Source organism: Engystomops pustulosus, chromosome 1, assembly GCF_040894005.1.
Source record: "Engystomops pustulosus chromosome 1, aEngPut4.maternal, whole genome shotgun sequence".
In the NCBI taxonomy this organism is placed as follows: domain Eukaryota; kingdom Metazoa; phylum Chordata; class Amphibia; order Anura; family Leptodactylidae; genus Engystomops; species Engystomops pustulosus.
The window spans coordinates 214,215,917-214,239,277 of record NC_092411.1 but is presented as its reverse complement, the minus strand read 5'-3'; positions in this window follow the sequence as shown (position 1 = coordinate 214,239,277).

Below are 23,361 nucleotides of genomic sequence, written 5' to 3'. Positions count from 1 at the left end.
GGTGGGAACGGGAACACAGGCACACGGAACACAGCAACACGGAGGAACTCGGGTAACACAGGAGCGGGAACACACAGGAATACACGGGAACACAGGAAAACACGGGAACGCAGGAATACACAGGAACGCAGGAATAATCGCTAGTAAGCTTTCTCTAAGGCTATGAGGCACAAAGATCCGGCAAGAGTAACAGGAAGAGGCAGGCTTATAAAGATTTTGGCAATATGGCCAGCGCCAATTAATGGCGCGCTGGCCCTTTAAATTTGGAGAAGGTGCCGCGCGCGCGCCCTAGCAGTCGGGGACGCGCGCGCACAGCAGAGGGGAGCGAGCCAGGAGCCGGGACGGGTAATATGCGCTGGCGGCGCGCTGGCGGGGGCAGGGCGGCACGGGTGAGCCCGCGACCCGCGATGTGGGTCGCGGGACCACCCGTGACATTAATCAAGGACACTGAAGCTTCTATCTGTTAATGCCTATTAGGTCTTTCTGTTGGCTGAAACAAACTATAACTGGGTCAATCTAGGCATCTGCGTAGATTGATAGGCTGATAGTTACATGGTCCCATGTGGAACTGAAAGCTCTAAATTAACAATGCCTGCCTCCTATCCTGCTTATCAAAAAATGTGGATCCACCTTGGGTCACTGTGACATGTGTGTTATCCCTAAATTCAACCCCCAGCTCTCCCGTAGAAAAACTTTTTATAGCAAAGCTACTGAAGTACATGTAATAGAGATTATATCTTACCCTCATATAGCACTAATTCAAAGTGTTTGGTGCTCATAACATTTCCCTTATTTTTCTCCAGAAAATCTTTACCAAATAACTGTAAAGGTTTTTTCACAAATCAATAGCTCTTGGGATGTAAAATAACTTAGCATTTCATCTTTGTTGTCTATATGTAGCAGTTTCTTTGCTACCCCCCTCAGATTACCTCAGTGCTGCAATGGCTGCTTCCTCTTTGTGTGCTGATAAGCCCTGTGAGTCTGTTCTTTGTTTACACTGTGTTTCTCAGATGGTTTCATGGGTTGGGAGAAGCTGCAGCTCCCTGCTCACAGGGGAAGAGGTCATGTAGCAGAGCTTGAGTGTGTACAGAACAGTGAATGCAGATGTCTCCTGTACAGAATAGTGAGGTAAAACATCTCCACTGTTCCCTATCAGTCCCTCCATCCCAGTCTGTGATTCTACTGAACTTTCTCTACACCTTATACTACTACCCTCATCCACCCTGTCATCAGAATTATCAACTCTGTGCTCACACAGCACAGGATATGGACTTCATGTACTAATGATTTCTACCGCTTATTATATGTTCCCTGCTCCTCCATGTGATGGAAGCTGCCAGGCTGGTCACCATACACATCCTGTATGTGCACTGTGCCGTGTTCAGTGGATTTACTTGTGGGAAACTATATGGATTTAATGTTAAATTACTTTGAGAGAGAACACAAGGCATCATGGGATCTGCGGGCAAGCTAACTGGCCTCAGCTTGAGGGCATAGACTGACAGACATTAGTCTCCATCCACTTCACCTCTGGTGAAAAAAAATTTTGTCAAACACTTTCAGAATAGAAAATGCCACAACTTTGGAAAGAAAATCGTGAATCACATATAGTAATTTGGAAAAACTTTACAGTTTTGCTTTAAAACAGGCACTAAACTCTGAAACATAAGAAAATAATTACTTACCTTTCAAAATAAATTGCTTCAATGTTAACAACATTCCTATTTCTTCTCCTGAAGCGATGATGTCTTGTTTGGCATCGTTTGGCAATAACTGCGGCCACTCAACCATAGACCTGTTTACAAATTGCATGAATCTGCTGAGAAAACCTTTCTGTGAAGGCCCTTAATGGGAGGCAGTAAGGGGTAGATGACTCACCATCTGATGCACCTGGGTCTACTTAAATGAAGTAACAAGTCCAGAGATTTAGCACTTACACTACTTCCATGCAGCTAATGTCTCTTCAGGGAAGCAGTTTTGAGGGTTAAACATTCTGTTGCTGAAGACAACACAAGTCAGTGATAAGGAGACATAGCCCAAACATCTTCCACTGTGGAGGAGAATAATGGAGACCAGAGGTAAATGCAAGCTCCTCCAATTACCAGAATTTTTCATAGACTGGCATGTACAGAGCTTCCCTTGCTTATAATTAAAAAAATTGGTATTATTTTTAAAGCTGTTAATAAAGTAGGTATGATGAAAGGAAAGCATCTGTGCATGGAAGTCTATAAAAAATAGTGGAGGGATTTCCTTTTACCCCTGGTACTGTTTTTCTCCTCAATAATGGATACAGATAATGGAAATCCCTATGTAAAACATGAGCCCACTGGGGGTCCACAAACTTTATGCAGCCCAGGGCAGCATTATCATCTGTTAACCCCTTGCCGCACCATGATGGGCCCAGCCCTCTTCATACACCCTGGCTGTTTGCTACATAATGCACAACACACCCTTCGCTAACACCTACAAAAGAGTAAATGCCCCCGCCAAAGATGCCCAGAGTATTTAAATGCAGTCGGTGCATAAACTCCATCATCTTTGACCTGATCGCATCCGCCCCAGGACATTATTGAGGGGCGGTGATCCGTTACTGGGACAACCAGGAGTCTTACAGGCTTGTCATTCAGTTGCTATTATAGATTAATAGGAAAATCCCCAAATACTACAATACAGTCATACTGCAGTATATGGTAGGATCAATCAGACCCTCTAGGGTTCAGGTACCCCAGGAGGTCTAAATATACAGTAAAATAATTAAGGAAAAGTATAATCCGAAATCCTAAAAGTTCAAATCAATGTCTTTTCGTAAGAACTGATATAAAGATAAAGAAATAAAATCATAAATATGTTAGGCAATGCCCTTTTTATCAAAATATAAATACTATTATTCCCGGCGGTGAACCCCATAGCGGAAAATAGTGCCAAAAGTCCAAAACAACAGCTTTTTGACATTTTGACATTTTCCAACACAACACATAATTATTTTAATAAAGTGACCAAAAAGTCGTACAGTCTCCAAATTGGTAGCAATTAAAACGTCATCTCATTCCACACAAACTGATGACTTGTAAAAGGAAGACAGCAGTATTTACAATATAGAGCCTGCATTTAAAGGGATTTTCCAATTTAGTTCCAACAAGTTATTGATATTGTTTGTGTAATGAAAAGTTATAAAATATTTCAAAAAACATTCTGTATTCATTCCTCACTGTTTTCTAGATTTTTGCTTGCTGTCCTTCTATAGGAAGCTTCATTGTTTACATCCTGTATGTAAACACTGGTTCATGGTCATGTGATATCACACAGGTGCACGGCTCATTATAACACAAAGTGTAATCAGAGCTGTGTGATGCTAACGAACTGTGCACCTGTGTGACATCCAATGACCATGGACCAGTCTAAAGGAAGTAAACAATGAAGATTCCTGTTGCATGATAGCAAGAAGACAGCAATCAGAGATCTAGAAAACCGTAAGGAATTGATACAGAAAGTATGTTGGAAAATGTAATGCTGTAATGTGCTTAAAGTGGACAGCCCCTTTAAGGGAGTTTTATCTGGGGTCTAATGTTCTGATCAATGTTAATGTTAATGGTGTTAATATTGAGGGACAGTTCTTTGATATTTATTTAGGGTGTCTGATCTGAAGCTGTATTTTGATAATCTGATTTGCGGTGTGTAAATGATAAAGAGGCCTATTCTGGGTCTGTTATTATGCTGGGGTAATAGAATTGTGCAGCTTTTCATGGATATTTATTTACAGTATTCTGTGATCCGTACACATTTTGAGTTAACATATGCTAAGGTGTGTCTTTTAAGGTGAAGATTTTTTGTGTGTATATCCTCTAAAACATGTACTTATAGGTGCAGTTAATATTAGGATTGTAGGTTTAGGGACTGTTTTTATTTGGGAGTTTGTACAAACACTACTGTGTGGTCTGAGAGCGCACAATGTGCATGTTTGGAGTTTTCCTGTACTTATTTTCGGGATTCTACTTATTTTGGGGTCAAAAATCTTGGGGGCAAGATCTGTTGTCTTAATTAATCTTGGGGTGTGATGAAAGGTATACAGTAGGTCCTACTTTGTTTCTGGGCAGTATGATAGCAGTGTTCAATAATAATATGATGAAACTTTTAACATCTCTTCTCAGAAATTCAGAAACTATTCAACGATTTTAAAGATACCCTTACATAGGGATCATCAACTGAGACAATTCAGGACACATTTATAAATGCACTAAATGCATCAGAAATGGCATAAAAGTCAATGCAGTCTACATTCAACCTTACTTTAAAAAATTTCTCCAGGACAGATGAGGACGGATTAAATTATTCACCTTTATCAAATAGGGCATAAATGTCAATCATTTATCATTGGATGTGTGTCCTTGTTTTGCGCAGTTATGGCACAAATGTTGCTTTGCTACTTTCTATGGCATGATATGAACATAGGACAGTGTAAGGTCACTTTGACATAGAACTTGCTTGCACCAACTTTATTAAACCTGCATAGCCAACTACATGTTATCAGTTCACCCACGGCAATCTGTTTTCTGACGAAGGTCCAATGATATGAGCGAAACGGTAATATTGAATTTTGGATCGCGTTAATATGTGTGAAATATTCCTCAATAAGAGAAGATTGCATAAGAATTCCTAACTGGATTGCCAGGCATTTATTTTTCTGAATGCGAATGGGGGTGGTTCCCTAGCTTGTGCTATTATTACACCCGCCCTTGTCTATATGCTGGGACTTTTGATGGTATTTTGTGACTTTTTATGTGCCTGCTATATAAAAAAAAATGATCTGCGCAACCAAATAATATAAGGTACTGCAAATACAATAGCCAACAAACTATAATGAACCATGGAACAGGGTGTCCGTTGTGGGGTATCTGTATAACGCAAATTCAAATACTTTTTTGTTGCTAAAGTTGAGAGCAAGAAATACGTGTCAAATCCACGTAGTTTATAGAGTGATTTTTGCTCCTATTACAGGGTGTCCGTTGTGGTGTATCTGTATAACGCAAATGTCCATACTTTTTTGTTGCTAAAGTTGAGAGCAAAAAATAAGTGTCAAATTCAGGTAGTTGAATAACCACTATGTAAGACAGAAAGATGGCAGGTGGAGCAGGCAGAGGTCGCAGCACAGTAAGGGGACGTCGCAGTAGGGGTGACTCCAGAGGCCAGAACTGTTGTTGTCATCTAGTGGCGGTGTGTTGATCAAAAACCCAAAGGTTGTTGATTGGTTGACTAGGTCATCCAATTCCTCAAATATAACATCTGGCAACCCCAGCCAAGAGTCTGTGGGTACGTCAGATACAGCAATTAGTTGGCATGGCGCTCCTCACCTGTCCTCAACCTGACTCTGTCCTATTCATTTCCCTCAGCCAGAGAGCTACTAGGTGGTCTGGGCTGAGCGCCACTATACAGCAGTCAGCAGCTGATTGGCAGTAAAGAGGTGGGGCAGACATCCGCTGCTTTGTGCAGTAGGCAGGCTGTACATACTGACACCATTGAGGAGAAAAGCTGTGACAGGGAAACACAAATTGGGATTCATCATCGTCAGGTGAGAATGTCAGTTTGCGCGTCAGGCAGTGGAGCAGGCAGCAAGTTGCTACTGTGCAATTGGGTCAAGCGGTGAAGTCCAAGTAAGCAGTAGCACAAGGGCTCAGTAAAAGCACCAACTTGGTGATGTGGCAGTTTTTTGTTAAGACACCAGAGGAGGTGAGCATGTTTATATGTTGAATCTGCGGGCAGAAAATTAAGCGTGGCCAGGCAGCTAACGTTGGCACCCTGGCCCTGCATCAACATATGCAGCGTTACCATCCAATGGCCTAGGAGAAACGGGGCTCCTGCCAGCGCAGCAACAGCTGCAACAGCTGCAACAGCTGCAACTAGTGGCACACATGCCGGTTCAGCCAGTCAAGGCTCCAGTACCTCGGCTAAAGGGAGCTGTTTGTCTTTGACATCATCTCCCTGTCCAGATGCTTCTGCTCCTCACTACGCATGGCGCCAGCAGTCATTGAGCGAGGCGATTACAAAGAGTCAACTGTATTAGTCCAGCCATCCTAAGGTGCAGAAGCTGACCGTGCTCCTGTCCAAATTTTTGGTACTGCAGTCCCTCTCTTTCCAAGTCGTGGACTCTGCACCCTTCAGAGAACTGCTGGTCAAACCAGCACACCCTCCCCAAGTTGCAGTGGCAGAACGGCCTCCCCCAGGATAGGATGATATGCGATGTTTCCACCTGTTAGAATTCCAGCCTCCATATGTTAGACCATCTGTATCAACAGAGAAAAGCCATTAATGTTTTTTTGATGATGCAAGTGGACAGGAGTACTCCCCCTGTTTAACTTTGATGTCAGACACTGGCAGCTCATGCGTGACACCTGCTGTTTGCTCAGGCCCTTTGAAGAGGCCATGTTATTTGTCAGTCGCCAGGACTGCGGGATGAATAATGTCATTCCACTGCTTCGTATCCTGGAACAGATGCTGCAAAATCTGTCTGGTCAGGGCACTGGAGAAGTGGCGACTACATCTCATGGCCACATAGGTTCGGTGGGGGCTGAAATGGAGGAGGAGGAGGACATTGGAGCACAGGCAGAGTCTGGTAAAATAACAGTTTTTTCTACTCAGGTGACAGTAGAGGAGGAGCAGGAGCATTCGGAGGAGGTAGAAGACGAGGCAGATGATCCAGAAGCACCGTGGCAGTATACAGTGGAGATGGAGGCCGGGAGTCCCTCAGAATCACTTGCGCAGATGGGCCGCAGCATGCTGCTTTGCCTAACTAGTGACAGCTGAATAGTCAACATCCGGCATAGGGATGACTTTTGGCTCTCCACCCTCTATCGGTCCAAAATGGGTGACTTTTTTACAGCTGCCAAGAGGGAGGAACAACTGGCATACTATAGAGATATAATGTGCAGACAGTTGGCCACTGACTATGTGCGCCATTGTCCATCCTCTGTCAGGTCTGACCAGGGGATTCCTGGCAGTCATTGCTCACGTACTACTGCTACGGCTGCTGTGGGGAGATTGGGGGGGTTAGGAGCTGTGGGGAGATTGGGGGGTAGGAGCAGCTTCCTTCACCCGTCTAGTGAGGAGGGCAGCCACCAGCAGCAGCAGCAGGACATGGATCAGACCCTGCACCATCAGTGGGTGGTGGCCTACTTGAACAACACTCTACCACCCCTGGTAGAGGATCCAATGGACTACTGGGCAGCCAAACTTGATGTGTGGCCACCACTAGTGGAGCTTGGATTAGAAAAGCTGTCCTGCCCAGCCAGTAGTGTGGCATCAGAGCAGGTTTTCAGTGCGGTGGGGACCATCGTTACCCCTAGGACAGTGATGGCGAACTTTTTAGAGCCTGAGTTCCCAAACTTCAACCAAAAGCCACTTATTTATTGCAAAGTGCCAGCACAGCAATTTAAGCAATAGTTTATTTCTCCTTGTTCTTTAACAACTTTCAATCGTTCAGCCTCCTAAAGACACTGATGCATTTGAAAGGAGGAGGGCGAATTTGTCTATCATTGTAGGAAGATTCTGTAGGAAGATTCTTTGAGTCCTGTCTGAACTTCGTGCTGAGGCGATGGCCTGGGGCACCAGTGCCATAGGTTCGCCACCACTGTCCTAGGAGAACCTGCTTGTCCACTCGTAATGCTGCTGGCCCCTCCACACTCTATCATTGTGCAACTCTGTGTCCTACCATGTTGCTGCCACCTCCCAAAGTTTTCATTGTGCCACTCTCTGACCTCATGCTGCTGCTGCTGTTGCCACTGCCGCCTCCACTCTGTAACATTGTGCCACACTGTGACCTACCATGTTGCTACTACCTCCCAAGTTTTTCATTGTGCCACTCTCTGACCTCATGCTGCTGCCACTGGCGCCTCCACGCTCTAACATTGAACCACACTCTGGCCTACCATGTTGCTGCTACCTCCCGAATTTTCCATTGTGCCCCTCTCGGACCTCATGATGCTGCTTCTGCTGCCACTGCTACCTCAACGCTCTAGCATTGTGCCACACTCTGGCTTTCCATGTTGCTGCCACCTAAAGAATTTGTCATGGTGCCCCTCTCTGACCTTATGCTGCTGCGTCTGCTGCCACTGCCACCTTTAGCTTCAAATTCATTTCAAACTTCGAATTCATTTCAAACTTCAAATTCATTGTGTCACTATGTGGCCTACGATGTGGTGCCACCTCCATAAATTGTCAATGTGCCACTCTGCGGCCTACTCATGCTGCTGACAACTAACCACTGTCTCCCTGGAACACTCTGTGATTTCCATAATGCTGTTTTCACCATCGCCCACTCTATGATGTTGCCTCTATGTTTGGTTTTTCCCTTCATTTTATTTTTCAGAAGCTTCATGACTGAAAGCCAAAAGCAGGAGTGGATACAGAACACAGAGGACATGCAAATATCGCATTTACTGGTCATCTCTGTTCTGGATCCACTTCTGTTTGTTTTTGGCTTTAGCAATACTGATGATGGACTATTGACCAATTGAAAGCGGACACTGACGGACGAAATGAAGGGAAGAATGATGAGTGACATCAAATGCAGAATTACTGCCGACACCCTCTCCACTCTTTTAGGGGGGTTTCTACATGTATCAGGGTTTAAGAGAATAGGTTCTGTCATAATCTATGGAATCATCTGATGTCAGTGTAAAAAGAGTGCACTCTTTGATGTTATAGTGGGATATTGGCCCTCAGCTCAGTCCTTTCAAGCTGGAACAGATGTTACCTTGTCAGGCTGCATTCCAACTCCACTTATTTGGTGAAGTTGGCCCCTGTAAGTGCCCATGGAATTGAAGAGCGTTGGCTGTCATGTGCGTGTCATACAAAACACAGCATTGTTTGAAGACCAAACCACGCTCCCTAAGCATATTTAATCATGGCACAACACTCTACAACACCCTACAGGCTCTCTGTAGCCAGGAAATGCCTGTTTTTTAACGTGATTCATCATGATTCGATTTGGGTAGAATCAAATTTTTTCCAAAAATTCGGGAATTGAGTAGTATCGAATTTCAACAAATCTCTAATTACTATAATTACAATAATAACACTAAAAGAGTATAGATGTACATCAAGACAGACCCATTTATAGAACCATAAGTCTGTACACTAACCACATGACATACATCCAATGGTATAGTAGTAACACTTCTTTCCCAGATAAATTTCTACTGTCAAGGACGAAGCCGGTTTGCACATTAACCGGTTCGCGACCGCCCGCCGTGTATTCACGGCGGCGGTCGCGTCGCGCTGCATGGAGAGGGCTCACGGGCTGAGCCCTCTCCATACCCGGTAAGTCTTTGCTGCATATTGCAGCAAAGGCTTACCGGTAACATCCGCGATCGGTGCTAGCACCGATCGCGGGTGTTTTCACAGCATGGGCTGCCGGCAAAGCTGCCGGCAGCCTCAAACAGATAGCGGCGCCGCCATCTTACCTGGGATCGCCGCTCCCCGTGACGTCATCGGGGGGCGGCGATCCGTCTCCATGGTAGCCTCGGGTCTTCCGAAGACCCAAGGCTATTTCGTTTTAAGAAAATCCCCATATACTGCCATACTGTAGTATGGCAGTATATGATAGGATCGATCAGACAACCTAGGGTTAAAGTACCCTAGGGAGTCTGAAAAATAGTATAAATAAAAATAAAAAAAAGTTAAAAAAAAAAATTATAATAAAAATTTCAAATCACCCCCCTTTCCCTAGAACTGACATAAATATAAAAAAACAGTAAAAATCATAAACACATCAGGTATCGACGCGTCCGAAAATGCCCGATCTATCAAAATATGATAACGGTTTTTCAATGCGTTTAACCCCGTAACGGAAAATAGCGCCCAAAGTCGAAAATGGCACTTTTTTGCCATTTTGAAAAATCTAAAAAAATCTATAAAAAGTGATCAAAAGGTCGTACAGTCCTAAAAATAATATCATTGAACATATTATCAAATTTCGCAAAAAATGACACCACCCTCAGCTCCGTACACCAAAGTATAAAAAAGTTATTAGCGCCAGAAGTTGGCAAAATCAAAAAAATTATTTTTGTACAGGAGGTTTTCATTTTTGTAAATGTATGAAAACATTATAAAACCTATACAAATTTGGTATCCCCTTAATCGTACCGACCCAAAGAATAAAGTAGACATGTCATTTGGGGCGCTCAGTGAAAGACGTAATATCCAAGCCCACAAGAAAATGGCGCAAATGCGTTTTTTCACCATTTTCATTGCATTTGGAATTTTTTTCCTGCTTCCCAGTACATGGCATGGAATATTTAATACCATCATTATGAAGTGAAATTTGTTACGCAGAAAACAAGCCGTCACACAGCTCTTTACGTGTAAAAATAAAAAAGTTATAGATTTTTGAAGGTGGGGAGTGAAAAATGGACATGAAAAAACAGGAAAGGGCCCGGTCCTTAACCGGTTAAGGCTCAGCCCGTTTTTTTTTTGTCTCTTCGTGTCGTAATAACATTTTAACAATTTAACTTATCAAACTGATTTTGAGACTGTTTTTAGTGACACATTGTAGTTTTTTTTTAGTAGTACAATTTTGCTGAATGGTCGGGTTTTTGGGGGGTAAAAATTCAACATTTTAAGAATAATGTGAAAAGCTTTCAAATGTTCTAGTTTTTTGGCAAAAAGTTATGCCGCAATTTTTTTTGTAGAAAATTTTTTCCGTTTGTCTTCTTTCTATTTCCATAATTTTTTAACGTTTGCTTATTTTTAAGAATTTTAGAAGGTTTATAGTTTAAGTAACACGTTCTTAAATTGTGTGCACCACTACTTCCGCCAAATTCGTGTGCACTACTATATCCTTCACAAATAGCATGCACTACTACCTACTACCACCTCCACATACGGCATGTACTACCTCATCCTCCACACAGCATGTGCACTACTACATCCTCCACATACCGCATGCACTACTACATCCTCCGCATATGGTGTGCACTACTACATCCTCCACATACGGCGTGTGCTACTTCCAGCTCCACACATTATGTGCAATACTCCTACTTCTACTATCACACTTACAATATCAAGAAAAAGAGGAACAGAAAAGACAACACAGGGAGCCAAATTAAATAAGATATCCCTGTGTAAAAGTAGCACCGGTTAGGCTGCCTGGGAGAAATGAAATATCACACCTATTGTACTCCTTAAGGAGAAAAAAATTGGGCAGAGCCTCAAGAGTACAGAAAATAGAAATTGATGCAATATTTATTAATATAAATTAAACGACATTACATAATATAATACATGGATTAATGCAAGGTACATACAGATAAAACCCAGAAAAGAAAGCAGTCATGCCCTCACATATGGTGGAGGTATGTAGAGGATATTATACAGAAGTGGACTGGTTGAAAAATGAAACATGGAAACCCACTGCAGCCTCATAAGTTAAAACGTAGCAATTCGTTTGTATATAGTAATAGCAAGTGCATTTAAGTGAGAGGCAGAAACATTAGTAGTAAATTAAGCCAGTGCTTACCGGGTACCGAGTGTGTGTGCCTCCAAAGGGTCCCTTATAAAGCATAGATTTAGCCGATAGCGAGTGGTCACGTGATTGGAACAGATCAGCTGATGCGACCACGTGATCAAATGTAATTGGCGCATGCACAAGCCGCACGAGGTTGCGTAGCAACTTGCGTGTTTCCGCCGTGAATGCCAAGCGCATGTGCAGTGATCTGTCGCAGAGGCCGGCCCGCATAGTGGAGCAGGTGGACATGGGGATCGTATGTCATATCCAGGTAGTGTAACACAAAGTTCGCAGGTGGTAAATACCAAATACATAACAAATAACTAAGAACATGAACAAAGTACAGCTTCGTTAAACTGTGATTAAGACATCATGTTGTGTAGAGAAAATATATATACCCATTGCATATAGTGGGGGAATTTAAACAAAGTAAAAATGTCCAAGGGCAGAACAATATGCCTACTGGTGCAATGTGTACATAATTTGACTGCATGATTAGTGTATAAACATGATAAAGCATAATTATTTTAACCCCTTCCCGACATGTGACGTAATAGTACGTCACATGTCGGGTCCCGGTACATGGAGAGGGCTCGCGGGCCGAGCCCTCTCCATAGCCTGTACGTCTTTGCTGCATATTGCAGCAAAGGCTTACCGGTAACACCTGCGATCGGTGCCGGCACCGATCGCGGGTGTCTTACTGCTGATCGCCGCCGGCAAAGGTGCCGGCGGATGCAAAAGGGCGTCATCTGGAAGTGGCGTTCCGTCGCCATGGTAGCTTCGGGTCTCACGAAGACCCAAAGCTACTTCGGGTTAACCCATGCATTACTATGTGCTATCAGCACATTGTAATGTATGAGTAGTAAAATCCCCATATATTGCCATGCTGTAGTATGGCAGTATATGATAGGACCGTACAGACACCCTAGGGTTAAAGTACCCTAGGGAGTCTGAAAAACTGTATAAATAAAAATTTTAAAAAGTTAAAAATATATATATAATAAAAAAACCTAAAAATTCAAATCACCCCCCTTTGCCTAGAACTGATATAAATATAAATAAACAGTAAAAATCATAAACACATTAGGTATTGCCGCGTCCGAAAATGCCCGATCTATCAAAATATGATAAAGGTTTTTCATTGCGTTTTAACCCCGTAACGGAAAATCACGCCCAAAGTCGAAAATGGCACTTTTTGGCCATTTAATACATTTTTTTAAATTCTATAAAAAGTGATCAGAAGGTCGTACAGTCCTAAAAATGATAACAGTGTAAACTTCATCAAAATCCGCAAAAAACGGCGCCACCCACAGCTCCATTCACCAAAGTATGAAAAAGTTATTAGCGCCAGAAAATGGCAAAATACCCCCAAAAAATTTTGTACAGGAGGTTTTAATTTTTTTAAATGTATGAAAACATTATAAAACCTATACAAATTTGGTATCCCCGTAATCGTACCGACCCAAAGAATAAAGTAGACATGTCATTTGGGGCGCACAGTGAAATCCGTAAAATCCAAGCCCACAAGAATATGGCACAAATGCGTTTTTTTTTACCAATTTCACTGTATTTGGAATTTTTTTCCCGCTTCCCAGTACATGGCATGGAATATTAAATACCATCATTTTGAAGTGTAATTTGTTATGCAGAAAATAGGCCATCACACAGCTCTGTACATGGAAAAATAAAAAAGTTACAGATTTTTGAATGTGGGGAGTGAAAAATGAAAACGCAAAAATCAAAAAGGGCTGCGGCGGGAAGGGGCTAATTTCATACATGTATATATACAGAAGAATTAATGATAAAAATATCTATATATAATAAAGTGCAAGTGACTCAGATGAGAGGGGGGAAGTGAGGGGGAGACAGGAGAGGAGTGAGGTAGGGTGTGCACGTGAAGGAAGGATAAGGTGGGGGAAGGTGAAGGTAGTGACAATGCCTAAGAATCATGTATAACATACCCTGGAGAATACATATCAGACAACGAGACATCACTGTTTACATCACATAAAAACACATAGCGAATCATCGCATAAAGGTGTGCTTACATCTAAAGATGTGAGCACCTAAATTACCATTCATTGGCGTGTAGTCCAGTTGCTTAAAAAGGGCATGGTAAACAGTGCACATATTTTCATATGTCCTCTAAATAATGCACCCCAGGTAGCTGTCCTGATTGTATCAATGCAGGTCCCCATTGGAATGAATATCGCGGATGTAAGGGAACCCATTTATATATCTATTTATAGAAAGGATCTGTATGACAATCATAGATTAAACAAACTAGCAGTTAAAAATGGTGTCTTAGTCGTTCAATGTGAGCACGATAGAGAAGTTCATGTGGTTTTAGAGGAGGAGGAGGAAAGACAAACATTTTTTTTTTGGGGGGGGGGGTTCATCATTCTTTAGAGAAAGGGGGCAAACTTAGAGTCTCATTAAGGCCCTTCGGATGGATTGTATCAAGGGTCCAGATCCAACGTGTTTCACATTGTGCTAATCTTTTATGGATTGGACCGCCCCTAATGCCTGAGACAATTTTATCAATGCCTCGTACTTTTAAAAGGCTGGGGTCAGAATTGTGTTTTTCCTTGAAATGTAGGGCCACAGGTTTCCCTTCTGGATCAAAGGCCGCATCCTTAGTGGCTTTGATGTCTCTCATATGTTCATGAATGCAGACTTTCATTGCCCGGGTCGTGAGGCCAATGTATATCTTTTTGCATGGGCATTTTGCATAATACACGACAGCTTCAGTATTGCATGAAATATTATGCGTGATTTTGTATGTCTTCTTACTTTTCCAAAATGTGCTGCATTTGTTGCCATTGAGAGTGGTAATTAGTGATGTTTCTCACCTGTTCGGATGGTGGTTGTTTGGTTTTTGGTACCAGAAGGTCTTGTCGTGGTGTCTTCTTTGCCCTCCGATAGGCCTCTTTGATTGCCCTATTACTATATCCACGTTGTTGGAAGCGATTTCGTAGATCCATTGCTTGTCTTTCAAAATCTTCCACAGTTGAGGATATTCTTAGAATACGAAGGAATTGACCAGTAGGTATTGCTCGAATTGTTTGTATTGGGTGGGATGAGGTTGCGTGAAGCAGTGAGTTAACAGAGGTTTGTTTCCTGTATACATCCATCTGCAGGTACCCTTGTGAATCCTTTTTGATGGTCACGTCTAAAAAAGAGACACTTGTTTAATCTGCATTGTATGTCAGTCTGATATTATAACAAACGCAAATCAGTCAGGTCACCTCTCCAGATGATCAGGATGTCGTCAATGTAGCGGGTCCAGAAGAGGACCCGTCTATGGCAACATCCTGATCACCTACCAATAGGTCCCTCTCCCACAGCCCCAGGAACAAAATGGCGTATGAGGGTGAACACGACGCCCCCATTGCCGTGCCCATGAGCTGCCTCAGCCTCGTACATTTCCCTAGGCCATAGGATGACATTTCCGCCCTTGTCCGTTAGTTTTATAACGATTGTTTTATCCTTCTTCAGACTATTAATACATCTCCAATGGAGATTAGATAAATTATCATTACTCATCTGTTGATTTAATCTGTAGATGTCATAGGTCACTGCTTTCACAAATTGGTCTACTGCCGGACAGGTAGCCAAACTAGGGAATTTTTTTGATTTTTTTCTCACGCATTGTGGGATTTGTCGGTCGGCATTGTGTTCCTCTTGGAGCTCTTCCAAGACCCTCACTGCTTCTAGTTCTTGTTCTGTGTCAAAAATTATACTTGGATCCCTAGTATCAAACCATTTCTTGAAGATTAGGGATCTTACGAACATGTGAAGCTCTCACCTGGGTCGCCTCTGCGACGGATCACTGCGCATGCGCTTGGCATTCACGGCGGATACGCATCAGCTGATCTGTTCCGATCATGTGACCACTCGCTATTGACTATATCCATCCTTTATAAGGGTCCCCGTGACCAGGATGACACCAACCCCAGACGAAGGCTCATTTGAGCCGAAACGCGCGTTGGGGCAGCAGTCATCCCTGGACATTGGAGGCACACACACCCGGTACCCGGTAAGAACTGGCTTAATTTACTACCATTGTTCCTGCCTCTCACTTAAATGCACTTGCTATTACTATATACAAACAAATTGCTACGTTTTAACTTATGAGGCTGCAGTGGGTTTCCATGTTTCATATTTCAACCAGTACACTTCTGTATAATATCCTCTACATACCTCCACCATATGTCCGGGCATGACTGCTTTCTTTTCTGTGTTGTATCTGTATGTACTGTACCTTGTATTAATCCATGTATTTTATTATGTAATGTCATTTAATTTATATTAATAAAGATTGCATCAATTTCTATTTTCTGCAATCTATACCATACCCTGGTATATATAAGTATAAGGTAACAACCAAAGGGTTACTATGATAGAGGGAACCAAAGGCACATCCTTAGACAGTGGTGGCTAACCTGTGGCACTGGTGCCAGAGGTGGCACTCAGAGCCCTTTCAGTGGGCACTCAGGCCATCACCAGAGATGACTACAGTCATCTTCCTGCAGTCCCAGATAGCCCAGGACTTGCTGTGCACAGAGCTATTTTACAGTGACAGCGTTGCCTGGGACTACTGGAGGAGTGGGAAGGTGTGAACAGATCTGGATCATCATTGTAGCTCCTGCTCGGCCCAGACAATTCTTCCTGTTTATACAAATTTCTTCAATTTTCTGCTTTATTGGTGTCCTCACGGTGCTGGTATCAATGAAAGCTGTGATAGAGAAGGGAGTGTAAATCACAAATTAAATTTCTGTGTTGGCACTTTGCGATAAATAAGTGGGTTTTGGTTGTAGTTTTTGCACTCGGTCTCTAAATGGTTCGCCACCACTGTCCTAAGATAATATGCATTAGATCAATTAATACATACACCAAGTGGTGTATGGGGCACAAAAGGGGGGGGGCGATGCTTGTCGGACAACCCGACTTATTCGTACTAAGCGCGGGATTTAAAATTCAAATTGTGCAGCAAGATATGCACTCACAGAAGATGGTGAACTCTGGCGAACCTGAGCGGGGAAGCGACACATGCAGCAGACTTTATACTCATCAGACAACGCACCTCGGGGATTGCGTAGGGCCCGGGTAAGTAAATGTGCCCCAATATGTATAACATGAATGAGCATGAGTTGCCACTTGCAGAAAAAGATCACATATATTGCACGTTAGATCTGCCATTTTAGCAAATTAGATGTATTCATGTAAACAGAATCCACAGCAACTTGTTGGTATAAGCTATGTTTCCATTAAAGGCTTCATAAAGCATTAACATAGAGTAAAAATAATTTTTTCTATTTCATTGACATCAGCTGCAAAAAACTGTGTGGGTTGCCTCCTGTGCTGTGATTTAAATAGTGCTTACAGTAATCCTCCGTTTTTTCCTTATTTCTGATGTTTATGCCTCTTTTGACTTTAATGTCTTAAATGTTTCTGTAGTAAATTCTGAAGGATATCCTTCACACATGAAATCTAACCCTCCCAAAAGGGACAATACACTGTGGTCGGGAAATATTGGAGTAGAAATATCTTGTTTGCTTTTAAATAAAAGTATATTAAAGAAAACTTAGGACATTAACAAAGTAGAAAACAGCTTCTTTGAAAAAGATTTCCAGGCAGCTAGCCCACAGTTTGCATAAGCAACCTAATGGATGGGATTTATACAAATCCTTTTCATATTCCATCCACCTGCAGAGTAAAATGAATAACTGTTCACTGCTGACTTGGAGTCATTACATCAATTACCACCACCTTAAAGACATGTTAAGAGTGTATGAAGAGGGCTCCTGGGGTCAGCCCTCTTCATGCATACAGGGAGTTTGCTGCATTATGCAGAATACATCGACCACTAACATTGTTAACAGTTTAAGTGCCTGTTAAGTAATCCCTGTGGCACTTAAATACTGATGGCGCATGGGTGCCTCCAAACGTCCCCATGTCTGAAAGACCACTTTTTTGCCATTTCTCCACATGTACAATTTAAAATAAAAGGGAATAAAAGTGCGTATTGTACAGTCCACAAAAACACTCAGCTCATCCTGAATGATTTTCTCCAGCCTCTCCAGCATTTTGTTGGATATAAAACATATGAACTTCCTGTGCACCTGTGTTATTAAATTTAAAGGACATCTTTTTACTGATGGTAGATGTCCTTTAAATTTGATGAACTGGGATAAATTTGATTACTGATGGTAGATGTCCTCTCAGGCATGCTCATTAGCTTTACTGGTGGATACCACCGTTTTTCATTAATTCCAAGGCATCATTATTCTGAAGAAATGACGCTTGTAAAAATATGTAAATGAGCCTGAGGAGCTCAGGCTTATGTCACCTGAGTACCTCATGGCCTTCTCCTAAAATATGCACGCCCCCCACCTACTTCCCACTGCACCACCTATATTCGCCCTTGTTTGCTCTTATTGCAGACAGCCTGCTCACACTTGAGCAAGAAGTCCTTCTTTGCATAGCCGCACTAGTAACCTGCCGGGTGTGCAAGGAAAGTCTTCTTGCGAATGCGCAGGTTTTGTAGTCAGCTGGCTGACATCACCACTTGTCTGCAATGAGCGGGAGGTTTGTTGGTAGCTGCTGCTTTAGAATAATTCTTGTATCCTGTACCAAAGATAACAGTGCATATAAGGTGATTTATCATGCTCCGGCCTTTGTGCCACACCCTCCTGTGCCCTGGCGGATACATACAGAGGCGTGAACCCCCTGATGTATCTGGTGGGCGGCACGGCCTGAGACAAAACTATACCAGAACCAACCAGGCATAGCTTTGCACTACATGAACTTCTTTACCCAAGTCGAGAGTTGATGCTTCTTTCACCAAGCAAGATGGGCCATGGAGTATCTGGTGACATTTTATACACTTACACTGATCAAACATCAAAGTTGCTCCTGATTTTGGTCAGACCTTCTTGCTTTTAGAGCTTGGTTAATGATGAAGTACAAAAGTTGTGGTGGATCAAGGTCTATTCTGAGGTTGATGGGTCTTGAGTGATATATGAAGTTTTGGACTGGAGTCTGATGGACCCTTTGACCCTGGTTATTGAATGATATGTGAGGGTCTTCATAATGAAATGAATGGTCATTGAAGTCCTGTCATCTTTAGAAATCCAAATTATTGAGTAGTTGGTTGTCTTAGAGTCTGTAGATCAGAGGTTTCTCAATCACTGCTCAAAAAATACTTAATTCATGATCAAAGGGGCTTCAAAAGTTGTGTAATTCTATTTAGATGTGATAGCTTTGCACAAAAGCCTGTGAACCAATGTCCCGTGTCTCCCACTGGCCTGGCTACCACACCCCTCTGCGCCCCCCTCCATATCCCCCATGACGTTTGCTGTAGTCACATTGTATTCAAAAATGTTGGCACTGGGCAGAAAATTGGCGCAGAAACAGTGATAATTTCCCCCCTATATCTTTCAGCATTGGCAAACCTATGGTACAGTTGCCATAGGTGGCACTCAGAGCCCTCTCTGTGGGCACCCAGACCATAACCCCATCATACAGTTGACCAGACTAGACCCGTGGCCTCCTCCTTCACTCCCAGCCAATTATCTATGTGTACAGGTGTGAACAGGGATATTTATCATTTGAACGCCTACTGCAGGCCCTTGACTTTTCCAGTCATTTTGGACGGCTTACCCTCCTTCTTTAAACGTATTGATGTCATCAGTGTACTTATACGATTTAAAGCTGAGGCAGAGCATAATAAATAAGTGGGGTTTGATTGTCGTTTGGGCACTTTTCTCATTGCTTTCTTCTTTTACTCCCAGAATATTTTAGCACAGTGGTAGCTGTGGAACAGACACCATATATGGCCTCCCTCTTTGTGGTGCTCCATGCAATTTTAAAGCAAATCATCAATGGCTGCTAGGGACTGCAGGAGGAGTTATGGACAGGGCCAGACTTGTATTTGAGCTATTGGAGCTCTTTCTCAAAGCCCCGTGATTCTTCCTGTTTTGGGACCCTCGGGTAAAGCTACAATGAAAATAGAGAAAATGGGAAAGTACCATAAAAAAAGAACTAGTCACAAAATAAATAAACCTGTGTTGAAGCTACAATGATAACCCAAATGTTCCTTCCTTCTCCAAATGATATTGGTATCCTATAACAATAAAGATCATTTTTAACCCCTTACTTTGCAATTTTAGCCAGTTTTATTGTTGCTTTTGTTCCTATCACATCCTAGGCTGGTCAGTGTTGGTGGGAACTAGCTGAGCAGACACTTCCTGATTCCTCTATGCTATGAGATGCTGTGTGCTGACATTGTGCGTAGATTATCAGGGTACAGGGTTTAGCTACACCTTTATGTAGCTTCTGACGATTCCACTAGTATCTGACACATAGAAAACAAGAGATGAGACAGATAATAGTCAAGAGATTGATAAAAAACACACAATGACACTCAGCTCTACTTCCTCACCTAATCAATAAAACACACAGTCAGCATTGCTATGTCACTTCCTAGCCTTGGATCAAGAGCTTATCTTGTCTGTAGAGCTGCTTCTGTTTCCTGCTACTGATGTACAAGATGTTCCTGTGTTTGTATGCCTCCTGCCCCTCCCCCTGCAGTACAAGAGAAGCTGCCAGCCATAGTCAGAAATTTTTGGTCATATCCAGGATCAACCAAAATGTAAATGCCAGGACTGATAGAGACAGGTTGGAATTATATCTGTGAAATTTATTATTTTTTATTATTTTAATAATATTGAATTAGAGAATGTGTTATTTTGTCATCTTGAGTAAATTTTAAAATTTTGTCTGGGTGGAAATACCCCTTTAAGGATCAGGGTAATCAGTGCCTCCAGGATCAGCCATAGTTTTCAGTTTTTGCACATTTCTTTTCAACGGCTCTAACTTTAAAAAAAAAATCCGGACTACCTATTGCAGTGATGGCAAACCTTTTAGAGACCGAGTGCCCAAACTACAACATAGACCTGCTTATTTATCGCAAAGTGCCAACACAGAAATGTAATTAGTGATTTATACTCCCTGCTCTGTCACAGTTTTCATTGATATCAGCCCCTGAGGACACCAATAAAGCAGAAAATAGTCCCAGGTAGAGCTGTCACTTTAAAATACCCCTGTGCACAGCAAGTCCTGGGCTGTCTGGGACTGCAGGAAGATACCTGGAGTCCTCTCTGGTGATGGCCGAGTGCCCACAGAAAGGGCTCTGAGTGCCACCTCTGGCACCAGTGCCATAGGTTAGCCATCACTGACCTATTGGATCCTTGCAACATTTTTCAAGATATAGGGTATATCTTAATTTGTTATTTTTTTGGTATGCATCTAGTTGCTATGCAGCACCAGTTACTAGGTTAAAAGTGCACAATGGCAATGCCATTTGTCACTATTCAACAAGCTCAAAAATCGCGAAATGTATTGGATTTTTAAGCTTAACACCCTAGTCCCTGCTGGACTCAATGAAAGCCTGGAAAATGTACTCTAAATTCTCTATCTTAATAACCCATATCATTAGCCAAGACATCTGTTTGAACTGTATCACATTTTATTCCATTGTATTTTATTCAATTGAATTTTATTTATATATATATATATTTTTTTTTCATCATGAATGTTTATCTCCTTTTTGCAATGTATTTATATATTTATATGTAATTATTTATTCATCTCTTATTATGTTACTGTTCTTATTCATTTATCTTTTATTCAATGTATAGACGCTTAATAATGTCCCATCATCCATGTAACAGATACTAACCTATTTGATTTATTTATTTTATCATATCTATGTATCAGTTAGTAATTCCCGATATTTATTTGTTTTATCTAATAATTATTACCTTATGCTTGCGCATCTACCAAACTGTCCCTTAAATAATTATATCAAATAACATACATCTACCTAATTGTCCCCTAAATAACTATTATACCATGTTATTTCCTAAATTTAAGGTTTGCATTTGAGCATACCGCTTTCGCAGATGCCTTCACTGTGGACATCGGCTGCGCACACGCACAACCCTCCGGCACCTTACCGATGTAGAGCAGTGCGCATGCACTCCACTGCTCCACAGACACGATCCATTCAGTCTCCTTCCCGGGCGCGCGCCGGACTGTGGTTTTACTGCGCAGTTGCCGGCGTCCCCACACAACCCTATGAAATTTTTATTAATTTTTTTTTTTTTCTCTTTATTGAGTATGTTCATCGATCTATTTTTTATTTTTTTTTTCTCTTTATTGAGTATGTTCATCGATCTATATATATATATTTTTTTTTCTCTTTATTGAGTATGTTCATCGATCTATTTGATAGGGTGTTCAACTTACCACTCCCATTTATTTGATAGGGTGTTTGCCTTACCACTCCCTATTATGCTAATTATTGTGGCTTTTTAACCTCCACCTCACCCACTGCTGTCATTGTCCATTTTTTCAGTCAGATGAAGGGATTGCTCCCGAAACGCGTCACTCTGGACATTAAGGTCTGATTTTATTTGTACCATAGAAATCTGTAAGTGCTTTTTTATCCTCAATAAAAACGTCCTTGCCTTTTGGTGTGAGTCGAGTCAGTTATATCTTGGCATTTCTGGTGTAGACACTCCACCTTTTTAAGGCTAGTTTAGCGCCCACCTTTAGCCCCATTTCTCCTTTTTCGTTTATTGCACATTTGATACCGGTCCACTATTGTGGGAACCGGTCATACCAGGGACTGTGGAGCTGCAGGAACTACCAGGACTTGGAGGAATACTCTTGGGATTTTACATGCATACCACCAAGTGGTAAACAGGTGAGCAGTTTTGCTTATTCCTTACTGAACACTACACCAACGGTATCACACGAGGCGCCGTCCTCCTGTTGTTCTTTTCTTTTCTCTTTATATGCACAGTTTACCGGAACTTTGTTTACCGGTTTTGGAACTCTGGAGTGATTTTGGCTTGCCGTATTGTGTACCGATTGTCTTCGTACCGACTTTTGTGACTCATTGCTGACCCTGTGGATTACTACAACTGAACATGTGCCCTAAGGAGGCCCGTCTTCGCCAGAGGGAACAGGTTTTTGCGGATTTTACCAAATCTGCCCCCGGTACTTTTCAAACAGAAAATAAGGTTCATTCTCCTAAAGAATCAGAATTTCAAACCATATCGACTCTTTTCTCGCAGCTTGAGAAAGCCATGAGATCAGAATCGCAGCACCATCTCGATAGACTGTTCCTTACCACCTACTTGAAAGAAAATATTGTACCGCGAGGGCTCAGGCTACACCCTGAGCCGGCTTTCAAGAATGATTCAGATTTTGTAAATATCTGGGACTCTCTTTTACACGACTGTTCCATTTCTCTTCTGAAATGTTTGTGTGATAAAAGGTTGAATCTAACTAACAATGCTACTCGTTCTATAGATGACATTCTAGTAGAATTAAGTCCCTTTATGCAACATCCACTATATCAAAAATTTGATAAACAACTTAACACAAATATCGATAACCTTGAAAAAGACATACTCACAAAAAAATTGAAGAAACTAGAAAGGGATAGAAATGATTTCAATACAGGTAATATTAAGTTTTGGACAAATGAAAACGAAGCAAGGCGCCACCACTTAAATACTCGACATACCAATACCATTAAGGCCGACCCGAGTGGAATCCCACCCCGGGGCCCTAACCACAACCCGACTAGTCCCCACACCAAAAAAGGGTACATGAATTCCCGTTATAAGAAACCTCGTTCTCAGGATACTCAACGTGCTTTCATACATACTCGCACTTTTAAACCATCAGACACACCCCCCATATTGGGAACTCCCTCATCTAACCTCCCAAGAAAGAGCAGACCCAGCTACCTCACGAAACATAAAGTTATAACCAATAGCCCC